We start from the raw sequence: 17431 nt of genomic DNA, 5'->3' as shown, positions 1-17431 counted from the left end.
CTAAACAACCTGCAGAACCTAAGCCTTCCTATATCTATAACCATCTTCAGTCACGATACCCTGCATATCTCTGTTTGTTCGTCCAGTCGATACAAATATCTTTATCTCTGTAATCGGCTCAGCTCCATAAAACACTCCCTGTCTGTGATCCAGCCCTGTCCTACAAACATCCTTATCCCTGTAAACGTCTCCATCCCTCCCAAATTTCCAAACTTCATGAACCCCTGTCATCCCTGTAGCCCTCCACATTTCTGTAACCTCCTGTGGTTCAAAGATACTCCCACCCTGTGAAACTACCTCCCCTACCCACATCCCGCCCAGTCTGGGTCCTCTGCTCCAGATCAGACCATTGATATCTCTGTAAACACCTCCACTCCTGAAAACTCTTCCCATTTGTGTAACCTCGTTCAGACCCCATACTCTCCCGCTTCCTGCATCCTCTTCCTGCCATTGCAACCAAAACCACATGTTTATGTAATATCTACCAGTGCTTACACCCTCCCCAACTCAGTAACCACTTGCAGCCCTAACAAAACACCTAAACTCTGAAACCTCTTAATTCCCTACAATCCTCCCTCCCTCTATCCTCAAATGCCTTCATCATCATGAAAACTCATAATTACTGAAGCCTCCTTTTGAACCTGCAAACCTCCTAATGTCTGCAAAATCCTCCTGTTCTGATATTCGTCCCTATCTCTGGGGAGCATGGCAGAGGAGGGAAGACTTTTGGAGTCCTGGCCATGTTAAGGAGGTAGAATCCTGGGAATTACAGATTTGGTCCAGTGTTTGTAATGTGCAGATTATTGGAGAGGACTCTAAAGACAGGATATATGACTACTTGGAAAACCATAGTTAAAAATTAGAGACAGTCAGCATGGATTTGTGAGGGGCAGGTCATGCCTCAAAATGAATCCTTTGAGGATATGGGAGAATATGTTGATGGCTCATTCAGAAAATGAGGAGGCATGGGAAACAGGGAAATCTATCTGTCTGGATACAGGATTGGATGGCCCAGAGAAGACAGAGTATGGCAGCAGATGGACAGTATTGATCCTGAAGTTCAGTGACCAGTGGTGTTCTGTAACAATCGGCTCTGGGACCCTGCTCTTTGTGATTTTCATAAATGACGTGCATGTGGATGTTTGAGAGTGGGTTCGTAAGTTTGTCAATGAAGGCTGGTGAAGTGGTGGGTAATGTAGAGGGCTGTTGTAGGTTGCAATGGAATATTGACAGAAGGAAGAGCTGGGCTGGAAGTGGCACATGGCGTTCAATCTGGAAAAGTGTGAAGTGATTCATTCTGGAAGGTTGCATTTGAATGCAGAATACAAGGTGAACGGCAGAATACTTGGTAGTGTGGAAGAACAGAGAGATCATGGGGTCCACGTGCATAGATCCCTCAAAGTTGCCACGCACATTGATAGAGTTGTTAAAAAGGCATATGTTGTGTTGGCTTTCCTGAGCAAGTGGATTTATTTTAAGAGCCGTGAGGTTTTACTGCATCATTATAGCAGCCTGGTGAGACCACACTTGGACTATTGTGTTCAGTTCTGGTCCCCACTTTACAGGAAGGTTGTGCAAGTTTTAGAGAGCGTACACAGGAGATTTACCAGGATGCTGTCTGGAATGGAGGGCATTTCTTATGAAGAAAGGTTGAGGGAAGGTTTGTGAGGCATTGCTCTTTGGAGTGAAGACGGGTGCGGGGGCGACTTAGTAGAGGTGAACAAGATGATGAGAGGCACAGAAAGTGAATAGTGAGAGACTTGTTCTCCTGTTGCATAAATGGCTATTACAAGAGGGTATAATTTTAAGGTCAATGGAGGATGGATAAAAGGATAGAGAATGGTAGGATAGAGAAAGGAAAGAATGGTATGTCGTTGGAATGCATTGACAACGGTGGTAGTAAAATTTAATAGACTCTTGGGTCGGCAAATGAATGATAGTAAAATGACTGTTATGTCGATTAGTTTGATCTTACAGTTGGAAAAAAGGTTGGCATGGCCTCATGGCCGAAGGGTCCTGTGCTGTACTATTCTGTGTTCTACGTTCCGTATGGTAACGTGGGTAATAAGCTATGATCAATGTAAAAGGATATAGCATTCAGGAGGAGCTAGTGAACTGGATACAAAATTGGGCTTGATGGTAGGAGACAGAGAGTGGTGGGAGACATGTTGTTTTTCTGACTGGACGCACGTGACCAGCGGTGGAGTGGGTCCACTGTTGTTGGTCATTTGGATAAATGGTTTGGATGGGAATATTGGTTTCCTGGTAAGTAAGCTTCTTGGGTGACACTGAAATTGGTGGTAAAGTGGTCAGTGGAGAAGGTTATCTGTGATACAACAGGATGAACCGTACTGCTGGGACAGTGGGCTGAAGAATAGTAGATGGAGTTTAATTAGATAAAGGTGAGGTGTTCCATTTTGGTGAAACAAACCAGGGTGGGACTTATACAGTTAATGTTCAGGCCCTTGGTAGTGTTGTCAATCAGTGACATAGGGACGCAGGTACACAGTTCTTTGAAAGTTGCGTCACAAGCAAACAGGCTGGTGTTTGGGATGCTTACCTTCATTGGGCAGAGCATTGAGAGTAAGAGTTGGGATGTCATGTTGTATCTGTACAAGACATTGGTGAAGCCACCATAAAAGTATTGCTGATCAGTTGGAAGAACTCATATGGTTAACTTAGCTGCTTTAGGCAAGGACATCAAATATTCTAACCTGGTCTGGCCAACATTTGACTCCAGACCCACAGCAATATGGCTGACTCTGAGCTACCCTCTGGGTAATTAGCAGTGGGGTCAAAGAATGTTAGTCCAGGCAGTGACAACCACATCTCTTGAATAAATAAATAAAAATACATATGTCCCTTCCTACCTCTGCAAACCCCTCCAGCTGCAGCAATCCGTACTGGCTTTGTAACACCGTTCAGACCCTGACCACTCTCTGTAACACTCTCACCACCTCCAGCACCTTCCCCTTCCCTGTTCCTGACGTGTCATTAAACCCTGACATTGATTCCCCTTCCCACTGCCCCCCTCCTGCTAGCAAAGCCTTTGCAATCCCTTTAACTCTTACTCCTAAAACCCTCTCTCACTTCCGGATTTTAAATACTTTTTGGTGATCTTCTCAACCTCATACTCGATTTTGTCCTGAGTGAGGGACAGGTGTGGGTTTCTCGTTGAGGTTTTGTCTGTTTCAATGGAATGTCCCTTTCTTGAGTGTTTTACACTGTTCCTTCAAATGTTTTCCACTGTTCATTTACACACACGTTTCAGTCTTTTTAGCCTATTTACCTTTGTCAGTTCTCCTCTTAAACTCATGTAATTGGCTATTTTTGATTATAATTGTAGCTTGTCCTTTCTGTGATTCACTTTAACATTTTATATTGCTTTAAACTGCACTTTATCACAATTTCCCGGAGGATCTCTCCAGGTGACATTTCGCATTCACTACATTTCATCACACAACGGTCGATCTGACATTGTGCAACTGGCTAGGGCTGTAACTATGTTATTCAAAGAAACACTGAAAACAATTGTCCGAACTCCCCTTCCAATATCACTGTTGTCAGTGTGATTGTCCCAGATTATATGAATTTTGAAGTTTCACTAAATTGTCATTATGCCTTTATTAAAACTTCCAATGAGTTCCTGTTTAATGCAGCGATGAGCAATGAAATGCTGTTCGGTGGCTAAAACTGTTCTGCTGCTTGTGACCTTGGCAAGTAATAGCCTGAATTTACATTCAGACTGACTCTACTCCATGATCTGCGGCCAAATGCTTTCTCTGTAATGTCTTTGTATCCATTATTGATAGCAATGTCCTTTTTTGCCTGAATTCCCGCAAGGTTGCAAATCATTGAATATTTATGCCCACCTTTTGTTCACCCTGTAACCACGTCACCCTGAAGTCTAACTCTCTGTTATCTCTGTCACGAATCCATCTACCTTATTGCAGAGACTTTGTCCATTCCAAAAAAAACATACATTTCCTATCACAAACCGATTCCCTGATGTAGAGTTTTAGTTAAACTCTGTCCCTTCCTGTTCCTTTCTGCTTGTCTTCAGCCACATCCCCATGTTGTTCCGATGCTTCACCTTTTCCTTTTGGATTTGGAAAGCTCCTTTCACCTGAACCCTGTCCCTGCATCCTCTCTGTCAGTTTAAAGCCCAGTCCATAAGTCTACTAACATGATTGGCCGGGACACCGGTTCCAGCCCAGTTCCAGTGGGACCATCCTAATGGATTATATTTTAAATCAGGTATGGGGTATGGGTTTCTCTGGCTGACCAGCCTTTCTTGCCCAGCCCTAGCTGCCCTTGAGCTGAGTAACTTGCTCGGCCATTTCAGAGGGTAATCGAAAGGCAATCACTTTGCTGTGAGTATGTCGTGCAGATCACGTGAGGATGGGCAGATGTCCCCAAGTGTCTTTTTGATGAACCAACGTTATTTTGGACATCAGCAATAGTTTCGTACTTATTAATGGATTGTTAATTGCAATTTATAAAAAAGTATTGATTGCAAATTCCACCACTTCCGATGGTGGGATTCAAACCTGTCTCCAGTGAATATTGGGTGATGTTTTAGATATATGCTCTAACAATAATACCACTAGGCCATTACTTCACCCGCTCAAATGTTGTTCATTGCTGAGCACTGATACCAGTGCATCAGGAACCTAAACCTGTTCTTCCGACATAATTGTTTCATTATGAAATCTTCCAGCACTCTGCTGATATCACTCAGACTGTCTCCATGTGGTATCCCTCACTGTGAGGGTCTAATTGCTGCCTCTGTCAGCGTCTCTCGCTTTTGCAGCTACTTCAGATCCTGAGCTAACAGAATCCTCCAATCCAGAGGGACGCAACAGCACAGGCCAGGGATGGAGACTGGGATTTTCCAGATCTCTCTGGGATTCGGTGCTATTCTCCCTGTGTAACCCTCACTGCATCAGTGTAATTTCCCATTCTGTCTATTTCTCTGCCTCCTGTCGGTACTCAGGCATTTCCTGATCAGTCGACTTCCCAACTACAGGGTGTCTCGTCCATCACCACATTGAATATCGTTGGTTAGCCAGAGAGACAAAGGGCAGGGCGACCTGGAGTCTTCAATCGATCCTGCAGTGAGGTAAGATCACTCACAGTGAACAGAGAAGAGAGGAATGAGAGAGCTTCAAACATCGGCTCACAAAAGATAACATAGATACAGTGCTGGAGGGGGAATATAGTACAGGCACACCCCAGGCTCAGTCACTGCCCCTACTGTCAGTTATGTTGTTCTGAGACTCACTACTCTGCAACATTGTATCTGTGGCAAGATTGCGGACCAGCGTCTTCAATAATTTTTAACTCCAATAACATTTCCTGTCCCTGTAACCTCCTCCTTTCCCAATAGTCCCTCCACATATTTGAAACGTACTGCATTCCAGAATAAAATCTCTGTATCTGTAACTTTCTTCAGTGTCTATAACATGCCAATAACTGGAGGTAGAGCACAGAAACGGTTCTTTGGTCCAACTAGTCCATGCTGTCCAGAGTCACTGAATGGGTCGCATTTCCCTGCATTTGATCCATATCCCTTCAAACCTTCTCCTCTCCATGTACCTGCCCAAATGTCTTTCCCAAGTTCTTATTGTGCTTTTCTCTACCACGTACCCTGGAAGCTCATTCTGTAACTGCACCATCCTCTGTTTGGAAATTTTTTTCCTCCAAACCCTTTTAAGTTTTTTCTCTCCCATCTCATAATTATCCCCTCTAGAATACAGAACATAGAACATGGCAGCGTGGTACAGGCCCTTCGGCCCTCAATGTTGCGCCATCCTGTGGAACCAATCTGAAGTCCATCTAACCTTCCCTAATCCATTCTCAACCACATGCCTATCCAACGACCGTTTAAATGCCCTTAAGGTTGGTGAGTCTACTACTGTTGCAGGCAATGCATTCCATTCCGTGACTATTCTGAGTACCACTGGCATCTGTCCCATATCTATTAATTAATAATATTAATATCTAGCTCAATTTAAAGCTATCTCCCCTCGTGCTAGGCATCGCCTTCCGAGGGAAAAGGCTCTCACTGTCCAACCCATCTCACCCCCTGATTATCTTGTATGTCTCAATCAATTGGCCTCACATGTCTTCTCTCGAACAAAAACAGATTCAAGTCCCTCAGCCTTCCTCATAACTGAAGGTTATGAACTCCTTCCCTCCGTACCAGGTAACATCCTAGTAAATCTCCTTGGAACCCTTTCCAAATCTTTCACATCTTTCATCTAATGTGGTGATATGAACCAGAGGCAACTCTCCAGATGTGGCTGCACCAGAGTTTTGTACAACTGCAGTATTATCTCATGGTTCTGAAACTCCATCCCTGTACCAATAAAAGCTCACATGCTGAATGCCTTCTTAACAACCCTATCAACCTGGGTGGCAACTTTCAAGGATATATGTGCATGGACACAGTGATCTCTCTGCTCATCTGCACTGCCAAGATCTGCTTTACCCACATCCACCTGTTTGGTCACCTCAAAGAAGTCAATAAGGTTTGTGAGGCATGACCGACCCTTCACAAAAGCGTGCTGACTATCCCTCATCAACTTATTCATCTCCAGATGGTTATAAATGCTAGCTTTTACACACCTTCCCAGCACTTTACCCAGAATCAAAGTAAGGCTCACAGGTCTCTATTCCCTTTCTTGGACAAGGTGACAACATTGGTTGTCCTCCAGGCTTCTGGCACTATTCCCGTAGACAATGATGACACAAAGATCAAAGCCAAAGTCTCAGCAATCTCCTTCCTGGCTTCCCAGAAAATCCAAGGATAAATCCCATCTGGCCCAGTGGACTTACCGATTTTTACACTTTCCAGAATTGCAAACACCTTCTCTTTCTGCAGTTCAATCCCATCTAGTTATGGACCCCACTACCCTGGGGTAAAGACGTTGGCTAATCAACTTACCTGTAACCCTTATGGTTTTCTAAACCTTGATAAGGTCACCCCTCAGCCACCTCCACCCAATGGAAATGCGAAAGACAATGATATAAATATTTCTGCTCGTGTCCCTGCCACTACTTTGCCACAATGTTCTGGGATACCTTTGTTCAGTATCTAGGGATTTCTCTCCCTTTGTGTTCTAAGACCTCCAGCGCCACCTCTTCTGTAATGGGGACTCTTTACAAGCCAATACTTTTTCTTCCCTTTGTTTCCTAGTCTTTGTCCACAGTACGTTCTGACATGAAATGCTCATTTAGGCCCTCGCCCAATTCCTGTGTGTCTACACTTGGATGGCCTCACTGATCTTTGAGGAGCCCTAGTGTCTGTCCAGTTGTTTTTGTGTAGTTGTATGCTGTAGAATATTATTTGCATTCTCCTTAGCCTGGTCTGCCAAATCGATCACTTCCCCCCATGTTGCTTGCCAGCATATCCAGCCTCTCCGATTCTGTCAAACCCTCCAGTATCAGTAACATCTTCTTCAATATTTGCTCCATTTACAGTTTCAGGAAATGCTTCTTCAATCCGGATGATCAGAATTCTATGCAGTACTCCAAAGCTGTGATGACTATCCGTAATCAATCCTTGCCGTTGCAAATGCATGTAACTCCTGTCCCGCAGAATCGTATCCAACAATGTACGCTCCACTGACATTAAGCTAATTGGTCTTTATCTCCCTGGCTTTCCCTCGCAGCCTTTCCTAAACACTGGCACAACATTAGGCCCTCCAGACTCCCTGCTCATCACCCGTGGCTGTCAGTGATAGAAAAATCTCTTTATGCGACACACAATTTCTTCCTGAGCTTCGCACAATATCCTGGGATGTGCTTGATTAGTTCCTATGGAATTGTCTCCCTTATATGCATTTAAAAACCTCCAGTACCTCCTGTTATGTGGGGTCTTGTGAAGACCTCACTATTTATTTCTCTGACATCCCCTGTCCTTCTCCACAGTAAGTTCAAACATGATATTTTTGGTTAGGATCTCACCCATCTCCTGTGGTTCCACACTTGGAATGCTCCATTCATCTTCAAGGAGCCATACTCTGCCCCTAGTTAATCTTCTATTGTTAATATACTTGTAGAATCTCTTTGGATTTTCCTCAGCCTGATCTGCCAACGCTTTTTGTGGTCCCCTTTGTGCCCTCCTGATTTCGCTCTTAAGTGAATTACTCCATCCACAATGTTCTTCAATGTATTCCACTTAATCCAGCTGGCTATATGTGACATGTGTCCCCTTTTTGTTGACCAGAACCTCAATACCCTCAAGTCATCCTACTTATGTCAGCATTGTTATTCACACCAACAGGAATATGATGGCTCTGAACTCTCATTTTAACTCCCTTTTAAAAGCTTCCCACCTTCCTGACGTCCCTTTACCTGCACATAGCTTCCACAATCAATTCTTAAAAGCTCTTGAGTAATAACATCTGAATTGAGGAAAGGCCAGTTTTGATTTTAACTTGTGGACCAGGTTTGTCCTTTTCCATCGCTATTTTCCAACTAATACAATTGTGATCATTTTGTCAATTTGTTGCCCCACTAACCACTCAGTCCCTTTCACTACTTTGTTTCCCAAGGCGAGGTCAGGTTTTACCTCTTCCTGCAGTCCGACCATTTACATTTGGACTGGGACAGCTTTCTTGTACATGCCGAACAAATTCCTCGCATCGAAGCTCTGAACACTCTAGCAGTCCGAGTCTAGGTTTGGAAAGTTAAAATCCCTGACCATTACAGCCCTATCATTCTTACAGATATCTGAGTTCTCCCGTCATATTTGCTGCTCAAATTCTCGCTGACTGTTGGGGGCCTGTAGTACAGTCATATCAAACTGATAACCCATTCTCATTTCTCCGTTGCACCATTATATCTTCACTGGGTGATCCCCAGGAATATCCTGTCTAATTAATGCCGTCATGTTTTCACTGATCAGAAACTCCAATACCCCTCCTCTCTCACCACCTGTTCTGTCCTCAACCTTCAGATTGTAGCCTGAGACCATCCCCCTCACGGTGGACAACAGCCTCACCTTTTATGTCATCTGCAAACTTACAAATGATACCTTGTGCTTTCACATCGAGTTATTAATGTACATAATAGTGTTCAAAATAATTAGAGTAATAGATAGAGTCAATAGCCAGAGACTTTTCCCCAGGGCAGGATTGACTGGTACGAGAAGTCATAGTTTGAAGATATTAGGAGGAAGGTATAATGGAGACATCTGAGGTAGGTTCTTTACGCAGAGAGTTGTGAATGCATGGAATGTGTTGCCGGCTGAGCTGGTGGAAGGAGAGTCATTGGGGACACTTTCGCGACTGCTGGACAAGCACATGGATAGGAAAGAGTTGGGGGTGCATAGGTTAAGTTACTATATTTTACATTAGGATTAAGACTCGGCACAACTTCGTGGGCCTAAGGGCCTGTTCTGTGCTGTACCTTTCTATATTCTATGTTCTATAATAACCAGCAATGGTTGCTGCCCAGATCCCTGTGGTACACCCGCTTTTGAAAGAATTTCAAACACAAAACTTACCCTCCACCGTTGTGCATCCAGGTTGCCAAATTGCCTTGGATCCCATTGGTCTGTTGGACCAGCGTTCCATGTGGGACCTTGTCAAATGCCTTAATGAATTCCATGTAACACACATCTTCTGCACTGCCCTCATCAAAATACGCAATCATAATTTCAAACAAAAATCTCAGCTGAATTTGGGAGAGGATCTTTCTCTACCAAATCCGTGGTGAGTATCCATAATCGATTTCTACCTTTCCAAATACTGATTCATTCTGTCCCTCAGAATTGTGTCCAATAAGTTCCCTCTCCCTGCTGTCAGAATATCTGCTCTGTAATTACCTGGCCTATCCCTGCTTCCCTTTCTGAATAAAGGAACCACGTTAGTTATCCTCCAGTCATTCTGCACTTCACCCGTAGCCAGGAAATTATTAAATATATCCACGAGGGTTCCAGCAATCTCCTCCTTTACCAGAACAAGGGGGGGCGGGTTTGACTTGAACCGGAGGGACATCAGTATCCCTGGGGGTGATTTACTTGTTTTATCGCAGTGGGTTTAAACTAGTTTGGCAGGGTTTTGGACTCTGAGTAAGAGAAGGCCCATTGACCAGCCAAGTGAAAAATGCATCAACCTTCAAGAGCAAGTTTTCTATCCAGGATATCGAGGGGCACAGTCAAGGGAGGGAAAAGACTTTTGATTTAACGCGCATTTATTTCAATGCCCAAGGCCTGACTGGTAAGGCAGATGCGCTCAGAGCATGGATTGGCTACGGGTACTTGGATATTATAGACATAAAAGAAACATGGCTGAGCGAAGGGCAGGACTGGCAGCTCAGTGTTCCAGGATACAGAAGCTACAGACGGGACAGAAGGACAAGTAAGTGAGGAGGGGAGTTGTCCTTTTGATAAGGGAGGACATAACAACAGTGCTTAGTGAGGATACTCTTTCGGGGTGATCTAATTAGGCCATATGTTAAGACATTACAAACTAAAAAAGGATGGTCAGTCTGCTGGGATATTGTTCTGGACCCCCAAATAGCCAACGGGTACTAGAGGAGCAGATGTGAAGAGAGATTGTAGGTACCAAAAGAAATAATAGGTCAGTATTAGTTGGAGATTTTAACTTCCCCTGTATTGACTGGACCACCCAGTGTGTAAAAGGCCCATATGGGGTGTGATTTGTCAAATGTGTCCAAGAAAGTTTCCCAGATCGATATGTGGAGGGCTGCACTCTACTCAGGCGGCTTCAAACGAGATCTCCCCTCAGAAAACGGGGTCGGGCAAGTGACTGAATTGGCAGTCGGAGAGCACTTTATGTCCAGTGACCACAACTGTCTTAGTTTAACATAGTTATTGACAAAACTCAGACAGGTCCATATATTAAGGTCTTAAACTGGAATAGGGCCACTTTTGGGGCCATTTGGCAGGATCGAGCAGATGTTTATTTGGTGACTTAAAAATCACACAACACCAGGTTATAGTCCAACAGGTTTATTTCGAAGCACCAGGTTTTGAAGTGCAGGTAATCATTCTTAAAGATGAAAACTGAAACTAAATGTGTTTGGTATTACATTCCATGACCCTGCTATCCTGTTGTTATAAATCCTGTGCCTTATGATTGTGCTTCACCTGATGAAGCAGAGCTCTGACATCTAATGCTTCCAAATAAACTTTTTGGACTGTAAGCTGGTTTTGTGAGATTTTTAAGGTTGTTCATCCCAGTCCAACACCGGCTCCACCACATCATGCTCCCATCAACTGGGTGAGTCTGTGTGAAGGAAAAGGAATGACTGGCAAATGGGAGGCTTTCAAAAGTGTGATCTCAAGAATCCAATATGTCTCTGATTGAGTGAAGGGAAAAGCTGGCAGGTTTAGGGATCCCTGTCTGATGGGGGATATTGATGCTCTGTTCATTAAAAAGAAGAAGGCACATATTGTCTTCAATGTGTCTGTATCTACGTAATCTCTTCCAGTCCTAAATACACGATTACTCGGTGGAGACTTTACAATCCTCACAGGTCCCTTCACCACTCCCCATCTGGAGAATCCACTGAAAGCCTATGATTCTCTCGATACAGTTCTGACAAGACTCACTATCTGTGTAACGTCATCCCATCGCTAACACACAACCTATCAATGTGAACTCCTCCTGTATCTCCATCCAGTTACTCATCTCCATAACCTTCTCCAACTCTTACACCCCTACCTGTGTAAATGTCACCTTCCCACTTTGACCAAACTGGAGAAGGTTACAAATGCTCCCTTATCTGTGAAACTGTCTCCAACCAAGGTTACTGCCCTTCTGGAATATCTGTCAGTGTCCACACCCTTCATATCTAAATAATCTGCAGAAGGAATATACATCTTCAGTCACGACTACCCTCCATATCTCCATAGAACAGTACAGCATAGTACAGCATAGTACAGGCCCTTCAGCCCTCAATATTGTGTCCATCTTTTACCCGTCTCTAAGATCAATCTTACCTGCAAACCATTCAAGGAACAAAGAAAATCACAGCACAGGAACAGGCTCTTCAGTCCTCTAAGCCTTCACCAATCCAGATCCTCTGTCGAAACCTGTCGCCTATTTTGTGAGGATCTGTACCCCTTTGCTCCCTCCCCATTCATGCATCTGGCTGGATACATCTTAAGTGACATTATCGTTCCCGCCTGTACCACCTCTGCTGGCCACGTGTCCCCTGTCCCCATCACCCTCTGCATAAAGATCTTTCCAGCCTATCTGCCCTAAACCTTTCCCCACTCGCTTTGAACTCATGACCCCTAGTAATTGAGTTCCGCACTCTGGGGAAAAAAGCTTCTTGCTATCCATCCTGTCTATACCTCCCATGATTTTGCAGACCTCAATCAGGCCCCCAGTAAACCTTCATCTTTCTAATGAAAATAATCCGAATATATTCAATCTCTCCTTATTGTTAGCGCCCTCTATACCAGGCAACTTTCTGGTGAACATCCTCTGCACCCTCTCCAAAGCATGCACCTCCTTTTGGTAATGTGGCGACCAGAACTGTATGTAATATTATAAATGTGACCAATCAAAGTCATATACAACTGTAACGTGACCTGCCAACTTTTGTACACGATACCCCTTCGAATAAAGGAAAGCATGCCATATGCCGCCGTGACCAATTTACTGTCCTGCGTTGCCACGTTTAAAGAGCAATGGGCCTGAATACCCAGATCTCAGTGTACATCAATTTCCCCCAGGACTTTTCCATTTACTGTATAGTTCACTTTCCAATTAGATCATCCGAAATGCATCACCTCGCATTTGTCTGGATTGAACTCCATCTGCCATTTCCCAGCCCGCCTCTCCAATCTATCTATATTCTGCTGTGTTCTCTGACAGTCCCCTTCTCTATCTGCTACTCCACCAATCTTAGTGTCATCTGCAACCTGCTAATCAAGGAACCAATATCTTCCACCAAACCGTTGATATGTATCACAAGTGACAGTGGTCCCAGCACGGATCCCTGTGGAACACCACTGGTCACAGCTCTCCATTTTGAGAAATTCATTTTGCTATCATTCATGTCTCTATCTAAAAAATACTTAAATGTCCCTAATGTATCTGACTCTACCACACACACTGGCAATACATTCCACTCACCCAACACACTCTATGTAAAGAAGCTACCTCTGACATCTCCCCTCAACCTTCCTCCAATTACCTTACAATTGTGCCTCCTAGTTATAGCCATTTTCGCACTGGGAAAAATCTCAGGCCACCTTATGTCTGCCTCTCATAATCTCGTACCTCTATCAAGTCACTTCTCATCCTTTTTCATTCCAAAATTAAAAGCCCAGGATTCCTCAACCTTCCTTCGTTAGACCTCCCCTCCAGACCAGGCAACATCCTGATAAATCTCCTCTGCAACCTCTCCAAAACCTCCACATTTTTCCTGTAATGAGGCAAACAGAACTGAACACGATATTCTAATTGTGGTCTAACAACAGGATGTATCGAGCTGCAACATAACCTCACAGCTCTTAAACTCAAGGCCCCTGCAAACGAAAGCCGACACATCATTGGCTTTCTTAACAACCCTAACAACGTGGTTCGCAACTGTGAAGGATCCTTGGACATTGACCCAAGATATTTCTGCTACTCCTCACTGTCAAGAATCCTGCAGTAACCCTGTAAAATATTTCTGCAGAATCCTTCAAACGTAAACCCTCCCTATTTTGGTATTTTCCTCCAGTCCCCACTGCACTCATAAACTGTGAAACCTCTTCCAGTCCCTACAATCCTCCTTAGCTCTGTAACCTCTGTAAGTATGTAGTTGTAGGCGTGTGGTTTAGGCGGTGGGTTAGAAATCCATTGGGGCTTGCCCACACAGGTTCGAACCCTGCCCAACAGGGTGGTGGGTTTGAGTGGTGCCAGTGTCCGGAGGTGTTCTCTAACCTGCTCTGTGAGAAGTTGTCCCATGTCCTCAATGTACGAGAGTCTCAACAAAAAGTCTCCAGGATACCTGAAAATCAACCCAACGACTTGTTGCCAAACATTTCAACTCCCCCACCCACTCTGCCGAAAACATGCTGGTCCTGGGCCTCCTCCAACCGCCATTCCCTCACCACCCGACGCCTGGAGGAAGAACGCCTTTTCTTTTGCCTTGGGACCCTTCAACCCCATGGCATCAATGTGGACTTCACCAGTTTCCTCATTTCCCCTTCCCCACTTACCGCAGTTCCAACCTTCCAGCTCAACACCATCCTTATGACCTGTCCCACCTGTCAATCTTCCTTCCCACCAATCTGCTCCACCCTCCTCTTTGACCTTGATCTCTTACCCCATCTCCAAACACCTATTGCACTCTCAGCTACCTTCACCCAAATCTCACCCCCTTCCCATTTATCTCTCCACCCCCAAGTCTCCCAGCCTCATTCCTGATGCAGGGCTCCTGCCCGAAACGTTACTTCCCTGCTTCTCGGATGCTGCCTTACCTGCTGTGCTTTTCCAGCACTACACTCTCAACTCTAATCGCCAGAAGCTGCAGACCTCAATGTCTCCTGTTTATCAGATGGGTCAATGCAGTGAGGAATGGCAGATGGAGATTAATTTAGATAAATGTGAGGTGCTTCATTTTGGAAAAGCAAATCCTCACAGGATTTATGCACTTAATGGTAAGTTCCTAGGGAGTGTTGCTGAACAAAGAGACCTTGGAGTGCAGGTTCATAGTTCCTTGATAGTGGAGTCTCAGGTAGATAAGATAGTGAAGAAGGCGTTTGGTATGCTTTCCTTTATTGGTCAGAGTATCGAGTATAATCCCACCTAGTCTAGTTCCCTGGATCTCAGTTTCTCCTTGGCAAAATTATCGTTTTCTAGAGTGAATACCGTCGAAAAATATTAATTTAATGCTTCCCCTATCTCCTCTGACTCCACACACAATTTCCCATTAATATCCTTGATTGGACCTTATCTTGCTCTTGTCATTCTTTTATTCCTTAAAGACCTATAGAAGTCCTTAGGGTTTACCCTGATCCTATCCGCCAACAGCTTCTCATGTCTCCTCCTGGCTCTGAGTTTCCACATCTCATCCTAACATAAGCCTCCCTCTTCCTCTTGACCAGAGATTCCACATCCTTCATAAACCACGGCTCCCGCGCTCTACAGGGAGAGCCTGTTGACAGGTACATACTTATCTAGGACACTCAGGAGGTTTCCCTTGAATAAGCTCCACATTCCTGATATGCCCATCCCCTGCAGATTCCTTCCCCATCCTACGCTTCCTAAATCTTGCCAAATCGCATCGTAACTGCCGTTCCCCGAGCTGTAAATTTCGTGGAAGTGTATAACTGTTTGATGACAGGAGACAGGGTGGTCAAGAAGGTTTGAGTGAGTGTGTGTGTGTGTGTTTCTGTGTGTTTCTGTGTATATGTAGTTAATGAAACGAGACAGTTTGGTGTGTGTGTGTGTGTTTGTGTATATCTGACCAATGGCTGGAGGCAGGGTGTTCATGGAGTGTTGCGTGTGCTTGTGTGCGTTTGTCAGTTTCTGCGTATATCTGTTTCTTGGCAGGGGGCAGGGTGGTCGTGGAGAGTATATTTTCTGAGTTTCTGTGTCTATGTGCTTACTGGTAGGAGACAGGGTGGTGGTGGAGGGTAGACTGTACTTGTTTCTATATCTATGTGCTTACTGGCAGGAGTCAGGGTGGGGGTGGAGGGTTGTGTATGTATGTGTGTTTCTGCGTATATCTGTTTAAGGTCAGGAGGCAGGGTGTTCGTGGAAGGTTGTATGTGTTTCTGTGTATATCTGTTTACTGGCTGGAGACAGGCTGGTGGTGGAGGTTTATGTGTGTGTTTCTGTGTATACCTGTTTAATTGCAGGATACAGGGTGGTGGTGGAGTATGGTATGTGTGTTTGTGTGAAAATCTGCTGAATGGCAGGAAATAAGGTGGTGGTGGAGGGTTGTGTGTGTGTGTTTCTGCATACATCGGTTTAATAGCGGGTGACAGGGTCGTAGTGGAGGGTTGTGTGTGTTTCTGGGTACATCTGATCGATGGTAGAAAACAACTTGGTGGTGTAATATCGTGTGTGCGTGTTTCTGTGTATATCTGTTTAATTGCAGGAGACAGGATGGTTGTGGAAGGTTGTGTGTGTGTTTCTGTGTATAATTGATTTATGGAAGCAAACAGGGTGGTGGTGGAGGGTTCTCTATGTGTGTGTTTCTGTTTTTATCTGTTTAATTGCAGGAGACAGGCTGGTGGTGGAGGCTGGTATGTGTTTGTTTCTGAGTACATCTGTTTCATGGTAGGAGACATGATGGCGGTTGATGGTTGTTCATGTTTACCTGCACATATCTGCTTAATGGCAGAAAACAATGTGCCTTCGTGCCGCTGTGTGTGTATTTCTATGTATATCTGTTTAATGGCAGGAGACAGGGTTGTGGTGGAAGGTGGTGTGTGTGTGTTTCTGCGTATATCTGTTTAATGATAGGCGAGAGAGTGGTCGTGGTGGTGTGTGTGTGTTTTTGTGTATATCTGTTCAATGACAGGAGACAGTGTGGTGGAGGATTGCTTGCATGTTTCTGTAAATATCTGTTTAATTGCAGGAGACAGGGTGGTTTTGGAGGTTGGTGAGTGTGTGTTTCTGTATATAACTGTGTAATGAATGTAGACAGGATGGTTGTGGAGGTTGTGTTTCTGCTTAATGACAGGAAACAAATTGGTGGTCAATGGTTGTGTGTGCGTGTGTGTGCGTGTGTTTCTATGTATGAATGTTTAATGGCAGGAGACAGGGTGGTGCTGAAGATATGCATTTATGTTTCTGTATATATCTGTTTAATTGCTGGAGACAGGGTGGTGGAGGAGGGTGGTGTGTCTGTGTGTTTGTGTGAATATATGTTAAAATGCAGGAGACAAGGTCTGTTGGAGGAATTGGGTGCACGTGTTTCGGTGTATATCTGTTTAATGGCAGTAGACAGGGTAGAGGGCGAGGGTTTGTGTGCATGTATTTCTGTTTATATATACTCAACAGCAGGAGAACAGGGTGGTGTTGGAGGGTTGTGTGTGTGTTTCTGTATATAACTGATTAATGACCTGAGACAGGGTGGTGCTGAAGGTATGCGTGCATGTTTCTGTCTATATCTGTTTATTTGCAGGGGACAGGGTGGTGGAGGAGGATGGTGTGTGCGTTTCTGTGTAAATATGTTTAATTTCAGGAGACAGGGATTTGGTGGAGGGATTTGTGTCTGTGTTGTTGTGTGTATCTGTTTATGGGAAGGAGACAGGGTGGTCCTGGAGGTTTGTGTGTGTGTGTATCTGGTAGATCTGTTTAAGAGCTGGAGACAGGGTAGTGGTGGAGGGTTGTGTATGTGTGTGTATTTCTGTATATCTCTGCTCAATGGCAAGAGAACAAGGTGGTGTTGGAGGATTGTGTGTGTGTTTCTGTGTATATCTGGATATTGGCAGGAGAAAAGG

The sequence above is a fragment of the Chiloscyllium punctatum genome, chromosome 12 (assembly GCF_047496795.1).
Source record: "Chiloscyllium punctatum isolate Juve2018m chromosome 12, sChiPun1.3, whole genome shotgun sequence".
In the NCBI taxonomy this organism is placed as follows: domain Eukaryota; kingdom Metazoa; phylum Chordata; class Chondrichthyes; order Orectolobiformes; family Hemiscylliidae; genus Chiloscyllium; species Chiloscyllium punctatum.
Note: the sequence above shows the minus strand (reverse complement) of the source record.